We start from the raw sequence: 12,932 nt of genomic DNA, 5'->3' as shown, positions 1-12,932 counted from the left end.
CTGAGGTATATGCATATGTGCGTTTAGTATATTCCGACACTGCTTGGTTCAGCTGGGTGCAGTTTTCTGCATTTATCTCGTGTTCCTCTCAGGCAAAACCACACATAAGCAAATGTAAAATCCATGTAAAGATCAAATTGTTCCCTATCAATCATGTTGAAAAAAATTTGCATTTTGAAAGCAAGCATCATAGCAGAGCTTACTGACCCTCCTGGCATACCATCACACACCATCCACCCTGTCCTGCATGAGCATCTCCAACGGCCCAAGTTGTTCCCCTTTGCATTTGCTATTCTTTCTGCTTGTATTGCTCTTCCCCACATTCTTCCCATGATTGACTTCATCTCATCCGTCAAGCCTCAGTTTCAATGCTGCCTATTCCAAAAGCCCTATGCTGAAATCATCCTCTCTAATGTAGCCCTCCACTCTCATTACTCTCTATTGCAGAACCCTTTTTTGTTTATTTCTTTCGAGCTTCTATTACAAGAGGCAAATAATTTCTTCGTCTTTGTTATTATATCTCTTCCACTAGAAGGTAAGTTCCATGAGATCAGGATCCATGTCTCTTGACATTTTTTAATGTCCTGGCCCTGGCAGGTACAGTGCTCAGCACAAACACAAAGTGAAGGCATGCGATATACATCTCTTGAAGGAAAAAAAGAATGAAGGAATGATTATATCTAGGCGAACACCAAATATAACCAGCAGGCTCTCACAGAATGGCCTTATTAATGCTGTTATGATACTCACTCTGTTAAACCCCTTACAATTTAGCTCTTGTTCAGATTTAATGCTCTCATTAAAAAGAGCTTGAAGGGAAACAGTACAAAATTTAATTTAAAAAAAGAATATATGAGAGAGTCTTCAAAGAAAAGAGTATTAAACTCACACAACGCAAAAATAACAACAGAAGAAAAAACAATACTGTCAAAACAGATAATTCATTCATGCTCTTTAAAAAAATGGACTCTAATACCAATGATGGTAAAAGAAAAGGCTCCTATTTGGCAAGTGACTAAACAGAGATTAAGGATTTGGTGAGGCTCTTATTACAACTCTGTGCCTAGTTTTGATATCCATCTTTTAAGAGGAATCTGGAGAAACTGTGAAGGATCTACAAAGAATCATGTTAACGGGATTAAAGAGTCACTATCAAGACAAGCGACAAGCTACTTAGAGCCTTTACTTTCCACCTCCTGCATCATAAAAAAGAAAGTGTGACTAAAATGTCTGAATATCCCTTCCTTCTTCTGTCTGTAGCAATAAAACGCTCAAGTTTTAGCAGGGGATGTGGCCAGGATAACTGTAGCTTTATTTTATCCCTTGTAGCTATGTCTGATGTGTGACCATCAGGCTAAATTCCAGCTAATGGGATATAAGTAGCTAATTTGAGCTAATGGCATGGCAGCTTCCATAAACCTTCCTTAAGAGAAAGCTATGTCTTCCCATTGCCCCATTACTATTCAGTTTTTCATCTTAGAATGCAGCTATAACAGCTGGAGCTCAGGTGCCATGCTGGATCATGGGGTGACCTTGAAAATACAGGTCATGGTCAATGAAGCAATAAGATAGAGAGAGCCTGGGTCTCTGTAGACTTTGTGGAACAGGGCCACCACAGCATGAACTGTCTCACTGTAAGACTTTAACATGAGAGGGAAGATATCTATCTGGTTTAAGTGAATTTTATTTTAGATTCTAACTTCAATAAGTCACAGAGGTTAATGTGCCCCCAATTCTTTTCTACTGATTAGTTAAAACACTAAGTTTTAGTGGGTGCTTTTTTTTTGGGGGGGGGGCTACGCAGGCCTCTCACTGTTGTGGCCTCTCCCATTGCGGAGCACAGGCTCCGGACGCTCAGGCTCAGCAGCCATGGCTCACGGGGCCAGCCGCTCCGTGGCATGTGGGATCTTCCCGGACCAGGGCACGAACCCGCGTCCCCTGCATCGGCAGGCAGACTCCCAACCACTGCGCCACCAGGGAAGCCCCTTTAGTGGGTTCTTTTAGTAAAGAAAGTCAAGCTACCTGGGCACAGCAGAGTGAGAGTGAGAAGCCGAACTGCTCTGCCTAATCAGGGTTAGGAATTTGGGGATTTATATGGGACCCCCTCAGGGAAAAGAGTGGAGACATGAAGAGAGATGAGAGAAGCTCCTGTAATTGAAAGCAAGGCCCTAAAAAGTTCTCTGAAATAGGGATTTCTACAACAACATTTACTATAAAGTTGTCCTCCTCTGCTATCAATAATTGTCCTCCACTTTCCCCAAACTTTCAGTAAAAGTTGTTTGTGCTTAATAACCTTGTGTGCATGGTATTTGGAGAGATGAAATAAGAGGAAAGGTGGGGCTAGGTAGCTGAGGGCAACAGTTTCAGGTTCTGAGAGCTAAGGTTACTGCCAGCAAAATTGCAAAGCATCTCTCAGTGTAGAATGAGTTAGAAGAGAATAAATGTCCCCTACCTAATGAACACACACACACACACACACATTTCTGTCAAGGGCTTGATGATCCTCCGCAGAGAACGGAGCTCAATATTGAAGTAAAGAGGTTACCAGAGCCTGGAAGGCTTGGAAACATCCAGGCTGAAGACTTTTGAGCTACATAATAATATGAAATGGCCTCTTCCTGGTCTGCATAGTGACTTATCTATCCTTCACAATTGTGCCCCAATGTCACCTTTACAGAAAGACCTTCCCTAATCCTCCAGGATAGGATTTATCGGTCCCTTGTCCATACAGATACAAGGTATCTGAGACATTTCTCTTCTGAGATATTTCTCTTCTGTTGCATATCGCCCGTGATGAGCTATTTGAGACCATAATATCTTATATTTGTCTTATCTGAAGTGCCTAGCGCACAGTTAATACCCAAAAAAGCTTTAAAGAATTGAAATGAATCATGAGTTTTATGAAAAAACAACCAGCATGGTAGAAACCTTAAAGGCAATCTTCATAAATCTTTACTTTGTGAATAAAGAAGCGAACAACTAGAGAGACTAACTGAATTTCCTAAAGTCACACAGCTAGGAACAGGCAGAATGAGGGCTAGGACACAGTTCTCTAGTTCCCAAATCACCCACTGTTGCCATCACATTATGTTCCCTGACACTAGGGCAAAACACCTCAGGAAAACCTGGGAAAATATACAGATATTTGCAATCACTCCCAAATTGGGTACTATTTTGTTGTATGCCAAACGATGCTGCTTCTATTTGCTTCAACTTTTAGGAAAGGAAAGCATGAGATTTGTGCTTCCTGTTTCCAGGGTTCCCTGTAAGTAAGTGCTGAATATGAATAATGAAGAGACAGATTCAGCAATGTACAGGTAAGTGCAGAGATGCATCAGCCCTCCTGGGGCTCAAAAGTTGCAGCGAAAAGTACACTTTTCAAACTCAATATTGTTATATGGACCTGACAAAAAACAAAAACAAAAAAACAAAAAATAAGGGAAAAATGGAAGAATCTGAATAAAAAACTCAGGCAATGCGGCACACACATTCGTATTATGTTCAGCACCGTGCACAGAAGCACACTAGAGCAGTTCTCCCAGCTCTTCATTTTCACCACAACATCTTATTTTATCTCCCTTATTTTTTTCTACTTTCCTGAACCCACTCAAGCATTTATTGCTTCTTGGTACTCTAGTGTGCTTCTCCTCTAGTGTGCTTTTACTCTCTCCCTCCTTTCAAAGATAAACACCTCACACCTGGGAAACAGATGCCTTTAATTAGTACTAAAGCCAAAGTTTATGCCTGCCTTTGGTGTTTTCTAGGATGCATTTTGGTGAATAATGGTATGCTCAATTCAGAACCATTCAACACTTAATCAAAAGTCAGTTTAGCAAAGATATTCTAGCAGTCACCCATCATCATACCCTAGGACTAAGCCTGCTTGTTAAGGGTAGTGAAAGAACTATATTCTGAAATTAGAAAATGTCTTTCACAAATCACACTTCTCTGAGCTGATGTTATCTCCATAACATGGAGACCCCAATTTTATAAAATCTGAATAAACTTTTAAAACTTGAATAAGAACCACAGTTGAGGAGAGAGGGGAGTGACATCAGTAAGATGTTGGAATGAGAGTTTTCTACCATCATGCCCCCACGGAACATAGACCTTGACAACCACCCACAGACAAGAGTAACTTTGTGGGAATCCAAGAGTCAGCAGAGAAATTTCAGCACATCACTGGAGAAAATTATGAGAATAGAGGCATTGAGAAGGATAAGAAGAACAGTTTCACTTCATCCATGTCACTCCTACCCCAAGGGGGCACAGCTCAGTGCCAAGAGAGAGCCCCCAAGTCTGTGATTTCTCCCAAAGGAGAAAGTGAGAGCACAGTGAATGATGCCAACTTCCCCAGTCATGCAAGATGGTGCCCAACAGGTCCACTTCTTTCTCAACCCACCAAGAATATGGAGGTGATGAGCACAGTTGAAGAGTTGGAAGAGACTGGGAGCATAGCAACCAGGGCTCAGAACTCATCAAAGGCTTCAGGTCTTACTGTTTTGTAGACTATCAGGAAGCCTGCCATGGGACACCTGAGATGCCTTGCCTGCAGACCACCCGAACTGGCCCACAGGTGCACCCAATGCTCAGCACACCCTACCCTATCACCCTCCTCCCTGTGGCTGACTCCCCGTGTGCACCCCCATGAACTGCAACTGCAAGGATTTGCAGGCAGCTCATAAACACATGCTAAAATCCAGCCTAACTGTGGGTCTGGGAGAATGCACACAAACTTGAACAATTCATGGCATTGCCTGAAGGAAATTAAATGGGAGGATCTGAGCACTCAGTCTGGGTTTGCAAGATCAACAGAAGGCATAATCTTAAGAACTCCTCCCGCAAGAGGGAACAAGAGGTATGGAATGGCTGCATCCACAAAAAAGGTCTGAGAGAGCCTTAGAATCTGTATCCAGGCTTACTGGTAAAGGCATTTCTCTACCAAAGTCAGTAAAGACGGGAGAAGATGACTGCTTCTTCAAATGCAAATATAGCAACACAAGACAAAGAAACATGAAAAATCAAGGAAACATGACAATACCAAAAGAACAAAATAATTTTCTAGTAACCAACCCCAAAGAAATGCAGATCTACAAACTGCCTGACAAAGAATTTAAAATAATTGTTTTAAAATAGCTCAGAGTCAATAAGAAAAAACATTAAAAATATGAGCTTGCTAAAGAATATTAACAATGACCTTGGTGTTATGATCATATTATGATTGACAAAGTACTAACAGATAAAGGAGAATGACACATGATGAAAAAATTTGCCATATTTTTGCTCATATCCTCACAAGCCTCAATATTGGAAGTCTGTGTGTTCCCCACAATTATCAAGTGAAAATTATAAATAAAACAAACATGATTATATATTTAAAAAAAAAAGATAGCTGAGAAAGCTACAAGAGAACACAGACAACTCAGTGAAAACAGGAAAACAATACATGAATAAAATTAGAAGTTAAACAAGGGACAGAAATCATTGAAAATAAAAAAGAGAAATTCTAGAGCTTATGAATACAGTGAATGAAATGAAAAATGCAATAGAGCATCAACACCAGACTTGATCAAGCAGACAAAGACTCTCTCAACTCAAAGACAATTTATTTGGAATTACCCACAGGAGAAAAAAGAAAAAAGAATGAAAGAGTGAAGAAGGCTACAGGGTTTATGAGACATCATGATAACATCTACTATACACATTATAACCTGCCCTCTTGGCGCAGTGGGCAGTGCATCAGTCTCATACTATACATATTACGGGACTCCCAGAGGAGAAGAGAAAGGGACAGAAAGCTTATTTAAAGTGAAAATGGCTGAAAACTTCTCAAATCTGAGGGGAGATATGAATATTCAGGTATATGAAGCTCAAAAGTCCCCAAACAGATTCAACCCAAAAAAGGACTTCACCGGGACACATTATAATCAAACTGTCTTAAATCAAAGACAAAGAGCAAATTTTGAAAGCAGCAAGAGAAAAGAGAATAATCACTTACAGGGACTCCCCGTAAGGCTTCAAGCAGATTTCTTAGCAGAAACCTTGCAAGAGAGAGTAGGATGATATATTCAAAATACTGAAAGAAAAATAACTGGCAACCAAGAATAATTTACCCTGCAAAGCTATTGTTACAAATGAAGGAGACAGAAAGACTTTCCCAGATAAACAAAAGCTGAGAGAATTCATCAACACTAGACCTGCCTTACAAGAAATGCTAAAGGGAGTTATTCAAGTTCAAATGAAAAAACGCTAATTAATAACATGAAAACTTATGAAAGTATAAAACTCATTGGTAAAGATTAATATATAGTCAAATTCTGAATACTCTGATACTGTAAGGGTGGTATGTAAATTACCTGTAACTCTAAAATAAAAGTTAAAAGACAAAAGCATTGAAAATAATTATCTACAATAATTACTGTTAATGGAAATACAACATAAAAAGATGTAAACTGTGACATTAAAACATAAAATGTGGGGAAAGAAAGTAAAAGGGTACAGGTTTTGTATGTGATTGAAGTTAAGCTGCTATCAGTTTAAAAGACACTGTTATAAATATAAGATGTTTTATGTAAGCCTCATGGTAACCACAAAGGAAAAATCTACAGTAGATACACAAAAGATAAAGAGAAAGGAATCAAAGCATAACACTATAGTTATCAAATCACAAAGGAATACAGCAAGAAAGGAAGAACAAAAGCACTACAAAATAGCCAGAAAACATTAACAAAATGTTAATACTAAGTCCTATCTACCAATAATTACTTTAAATGAAAAGAGATTAAATTCTGTAATCAAAAGACATAGAATGGCTGAATGAATTAAAAAAAACAATATCCAACAATATATCACCTACAAGAGACTCACTTCAGCTTCAAGGACACACATAGGCTGAAAGTGAAGGTATGGAAAAAAGATATTCCATTTAAATGGAAAACAAAAGATAACAAGGGTAGCTATACTTATATCAAGACAAATAGACTCTAAGTCAAAAACTGTAACAAGAGACAATGAAGGTCATTATATAATGATAAAGTGGTCAATTCATCAAGAGGCTATAAAAGTTGTAAATATACATGCACTCAATATAGGAGCATCTAAATATATAAATCAAATATTAACAGATCGGAAAGGAGAAATAGATAGTAATATAATAATAGTAGAGGACTTAAATGCCCCACTTTCAACTATGAATAGATTATCCAGATAGCATTTGAACTACGTTGTATGCCTAAATGGACTGATTGACATACGCAAATCATCGTACAACAGCAGAAGAATACACATTCTTCTCACCTGCATATGGAACATTCTCCAGGATAAATCGTATGTTAGGCTACAAAACATGTCCTAAAAAATTTAAGAAGACTGATATGATATCAAGCATCTTTTCTGAGCACAATTATATGAAACTAGGCATCAATAAAAGGAGGAAAACTGGAAAATTATCGAATATGTGGATATTAAACAACATGTTACTGAACAACTGATGAGTCAAAGAAGAAACAAAAAGATAAATTTAAAAATATCTTCAGACAATTGAAAACAAAAAACCACATACCCAAACTTTTGGGACAAAGTAAAAGCAGTTCTACGAGGGAACTTTGTAGAGATAAATGCCTACATTAAGAAAGAAGAAAGTTCTCAAATAAATAGTCTAACTTTTCACCTCAAGGAACTAGAAGAAGAAAAAACTAAGACCAAAGTTATTTCAAGGAATGAAATAATGAAGATCAGAACAGAAATAAATGAAAGACTAGGAAGATGATAGAAAAGATCAACAAAAGAGTTTGTTTTTTGAAAAGATAAACAAAAAATGATCAAATTTTAGTTAGACTAAGAAAATAAGACAGAAGACTCAAAATCAGAAATGAAAGAGGAAACACTACAACCAATACTACACAAATACAAAAGATCATGAGAGTTACTATGAACAATTACATGCCAATGGGCTGGATAAGCTAAAACAAATGGATAAACTCCTAAAAATATACAACCTACCAAAACTACATCATAAAGAAATAAAAATCCAAAAAAGACCAGTAATGAGTAAGGATATGGAATCAGTAATCAAAAACCTCCCAACAAAGAAAAGCCTAGGGCCCAATTGCTTCACTGGTGAATTCTACCAAACATTAAAGAATTAACACCAATTCTTCTCAAACTCCTCCAAAAAACTGAAGAGGAGGAAACATTTCTGAACTCATTTTACAAGGCCAGGATTATTTTGATACCAAAGCCACATTAAGGACACAATAAAAGAAGCCTGAGGGGGAAGATGGCAGAAGAGTAAGACACGGAGATCACCTTCCTCCCCACAGATACATCAGAAATACATCTATACATGGAAAAACTCCTACAGAACACCCACTGAACGCTGACAGAAGACCTCAGACCTCCCAAAAGGCAAGAAACCCCCCACGTACCTGGGTAGGGCAAAAGAAAAAAGAATAAACAGAGACAAAAGGGTAGGGACAGGACCTGCACCAGTGGGAGGGAGTTGTGAAGGAGGAAAGGTTTCCACACACTAGGAAGCCCCTTCATGGGCAGAGACTGTGGGTAGCGGAAGGGGGGAGCTTCAGAGCCACGGAGGAGAGCGCAGCAACAGGGGTGCGGAGGGCAAAGCGAAGACATTCCCACACAGAGGATCGGTGCCAACCAGCACTCACCAGCCTGAGAGGCTTGTCTGCTCACCCGCCGGGGCAGGCGGGGGCTGGGAGCTGAGGCTTGTGCTTTGGTCGGGTCGCAGGGAAAGGACTGGCGGTGTGAACACAGCCTGAAGGGGGCTAGTGCACCACGGCTAGCCGGCTACCCGGGAGGGAGTCCGGGGAAAGGTCTGGACCTGCCGAACAGGTAAGAGACTTTTTCCTGCCTCTTTGTTTCCTGGTGCACGAGAGGGGATTAAGAGCGCTGCTTAAAGAAGCTCCAGAGATGGGCGCGAGCCGCGGCTAAAAGCACGGACCCCTGAGATGAGCATGAGACGCTAATGCCGCTGCTGCCACCACCAAGAAGCCTGTGTGCGAGCACAGGTCACTATTCACATTTCCCCTCCCGGGAGCCTGTGCAACCCGCCAACGCCAGGGTCCCGTGATACAGGGACAACTTCCCCAGGAGAACGCACGGTGCGCCTCAGGCTGGTGCAACGTCACGCTGGCCTCTGCCACCGCAGGCTAGCCCCACACTCCATGCCCCTCCCTCCCCCAGCCTGAGTGAGCCAGAGCCCCCGAATCAGCGGTTCCTTTAACCCCGTCCTGTCTGAGCGAAGAACAGACGCCCTCCGGCGACCTACACACAGAGGCGGGGCCAAATCCAAAGCTGAACCCCGGGAGTTATGGGAACAAAGAAGAGAAAGGGAAATCCCTCCCAGCAGCCTCAGGAGCAGTGGATTAAATCTCCACAATCAACCTGATGTACCCTGCATCGGTGGAATATCTGAATAGACAACAAATCATCCCAAATTGAGGAGGTGGACTTTGAGAGCAAGATATATTATTTTTTCCCCTTTTCCTCTTTTTGTGAGTGTGTATGTGTATCCTTCTGTGTGAGATTTTGTCTGTATAACTTTGCTTTCACCATATGTCCTAGGGTTCTGGCCGTCCGTTTTTGATTTGTTTTGTTTTGTTTTTTTTACTTAAAATATTTTTTCTTAATAATTATTTTTTATTTTAATAACTTTATTTTATTTTATCTTACTTTACTTTATTTTATTTTATCCTCTTTCTTTCTATGTTTTCTTCCTTTTATTCTGAGCCGTGTAGATGAAAGGCTCTTGGTGCTACAGCCAGGAGTCAGTGCTGTGCCTCTGACGCGGGAGAGCCAACTTCAGGACACTGGTCCACAAGAGACCTCCCAGCTCCACGTAATATCAAACAGTGAAAATCTCCCAGAGATCTCCAACTGAACACCAATACCCAGCTTCACTCAATGACCAGCAAGCTACAGTGCTGGACACCCTACGCCAAACAACTAGCAAGACAGTAACACAACCACACCCATTAGAAGAGAGGCTGCCTAAAATCATAATAAGTCCACAGACACCCCAAAACACACCACCAGACGTGGACCTGCCCACCAGAAAGACAAGATCCAGCCTCATCCAGCAGAACACAGGCACCAGTCCCCTCAACCAGGAAGCCTACACAACCCACTGAACCAACCTTAGCCACTGGGGGCAGACACCAAAAACAACGGGAACTAAGAACCTGCAGCCTGCAAAAAGGAGACCCCAAACACAGTAAGATAAGCAAAATGAGAAGACAGAAAAACACACAGCAGATACAGGAGCAAGATAAAAACCCACCAGACCTAACATATGAAGAGGAAATAGGCAGTCTACCTGAAAAAGAATTCAGAATAACGATAGTAAAGATGATCCAAAATCTTTGAAATAGAATAGAGAAAATGCAAGAAACATGTAACAAGCACCTAGAGAATTAAAGAGGAAAAAAGCAATGATGAACAACACAATAAATGAAATTAAAAATACTCTAGAAGGGAACAATAGCAGAATAACTGAGGCAGAAGAACTGATAAGTGACCTGGAAGATAAAATAGTGGAAATAACTACTGCACAGCAGAATAAAGAAAAAAGAATGAAAGAACTGAGGACAGTCTCAGAGACATCTGGGACAACATTAAATGCACCAACATTTGAATTATAGTGGTCCCAGAAGAAGAAGAGGAAAAAAAAGGGACTGAGAAAATATTTGAAGAGATTATAGTTGAAAACTTCCCTAATATGGGAAAGGAAATAGTTAAGTCCAGGAAGCACAGAGAGTCCCATACAGGATAAATCCAAGAAGAAACAAGCCAAGACACATATTAATCAAGCTATCAAAAATTAAATACAAAGAAAACATATTAAAAGCAGCAAGGGAAAAACAACAAATAACACACAAGGGAATCCCCATAAGGTTAACAGCTGATCTTTCAGCAAAAACTTTGCAAACCAGAAGAGAATGGCAGGACATATTTAAAGTGATGAAGGACAAAAACCTCCAACCAAGATTACTCTACCCAGCAAGGATCTCATTCAGATTTGATGGAGAAATTACAACCTTTACAGACAAGGAAAAGCTGAGAGAGTTCAGCACTACCAAACCAGCTTTACAACAAATGCTAAAGGAAATTCTCTAGGCAAGAAACACAAGAGAAGGAAAAGACCTACAATAACAAACCCAAAACAATTAAGAAAATGGGAATAGGAACATACATATCGATAATTAGCTTAAATGTAAATGGATTAAATGCTCCCACCAAAAGACACAGACTGGCTGAATGGATACAAAAACAAGACCCATATATATGCTGTCTACAAGAGACCCAAATCAGACATAGGGACACATATCGACTGAAAGTGAGGGGATGGAAAAGGTATTCCATGGAAATGGAAAGCAAAAGAAAGCTGGAGTAGCAATTTTCATATCAGACAAAATAGACTTTAAAATAAAGACTATTAGAAGAGACAAAGAAGGACACTACATAATGATCAAGGGATTGATCCAAGAAAAAGATATAACAATTGTAAATATTTATGCACCCAACACAGGAGCACCTCAATACATAAGGAAAATACTAACAGCCATAAAAGGAGAAATCAACAGTAACACATTCATAGTAGGGGACATTAACACCCCACTTTCACCAATGGACAGATCATCCAAAATGAAAATAAATAAGGAAACACAAGTTTTAAATGATACATTAAACAAGATGGACTTAATTGATATTTATAGAACATTCCATCCAAAAACAACAGAATAAACATTTTTCTCAAGTGCTCATGGAACATTCTCCACGATAGATCATATCTTGGGTCACAAATGAAGCCTTGGTAAATTTAAGAAAATTGAAATTGTATCAAGTATCTTTTCCGACCACAACGCTATGAGACTAGATATCAATTACAGGAAAAGATCTGTAAAAAATACAAACACATGGAGGCTAAACAATACACTATTTAGTAACTAAGTGATCACTGAAGAAATCAAAGAGGAAATCAAAAAATACCTAGAAACAAATGACAATGGAGACACGACGACCCAAAACCAATGGGATCCAGCAAAAGCAGTTCTAAGAGGGAAGTTTATAGCAATACAATCCTACCTTTAGAAACAGGAAACATCTTGAATAAACAACCTAACCTTGCACCTAAAGCAATTAGAGAAAGAAGAACAAAAAAACCCCAAAGTTAGCAGAAGGTAAGAAATCATAAAGATCAGATCAGAAATAAATGAAAAAGAAATGAAGGAAACAATAGCAAAGACCAATAAAACTAAAAGCTGGTTCTTTGAGAAGATAAACAAAATTGATAAACCATTAGCCTGATACATCAAGAAAAAAAGGGAGAAGACTCAAATCAATAGAATTAGAAATGAAAAAGGAGAAGTAACAACTGACACTGCAGAAATACAAAAGATCATGAGATTACTACAAGCAACTCTATGGCAATAAAATGGACAACCTCGAAGAAATGGACAAATTCTTAGAAAGGCACAACCTGCCAAGACTGAATCAGGAAGAAATAGAAAATATGAGCAGACCAATCACAAGCACTGAAATTGAAACTGTGATTAAAAATCTTCCAAAAAACAAAACCCCAGGACCACATGGCTTCACAGGCGAATTCTATCAAACATTCAGAGAAGAGCTAACACCTGTCCTTCTCAAACTCTTCCAAAATACAGCAGAGCGAGGAACACTCCCAAACTCATTCTACGAGACCACCATCACCCTGATACCAAAACCAGACGAAGATGTCACAAAGAAAGAAAACTAATAGCCAATATCACTGATGAATATAGATGCAAAAATCCTCAACAAAATACTAGCAAACAGAATCCAACAGCACATTAAAAGGATCATACACCATGATCAAGTGGCGTTTATCCCAGGAATGCAAGGATTCTTCAATATATACAAATCAATCAACG

Source organism: Stenella coeruleoalba (genome assembly GCF_951394435.1).
Source record: "Stenella coeruleoalba genome assembly, chromosome: 5".
In the NCBI taxonomy this organism is placed as follows: domain Eukaryota; kingdom Metazoa; phylum Chordata; class Mammalia; order Artiodactyla; family Delphinidae; genus Stenella; species Stenella coeruleoalba.
The sequence above is the reverse complement of the archived record's forward strand: the minus strand, read 5'-3'. Positions refer to the sequence as shown.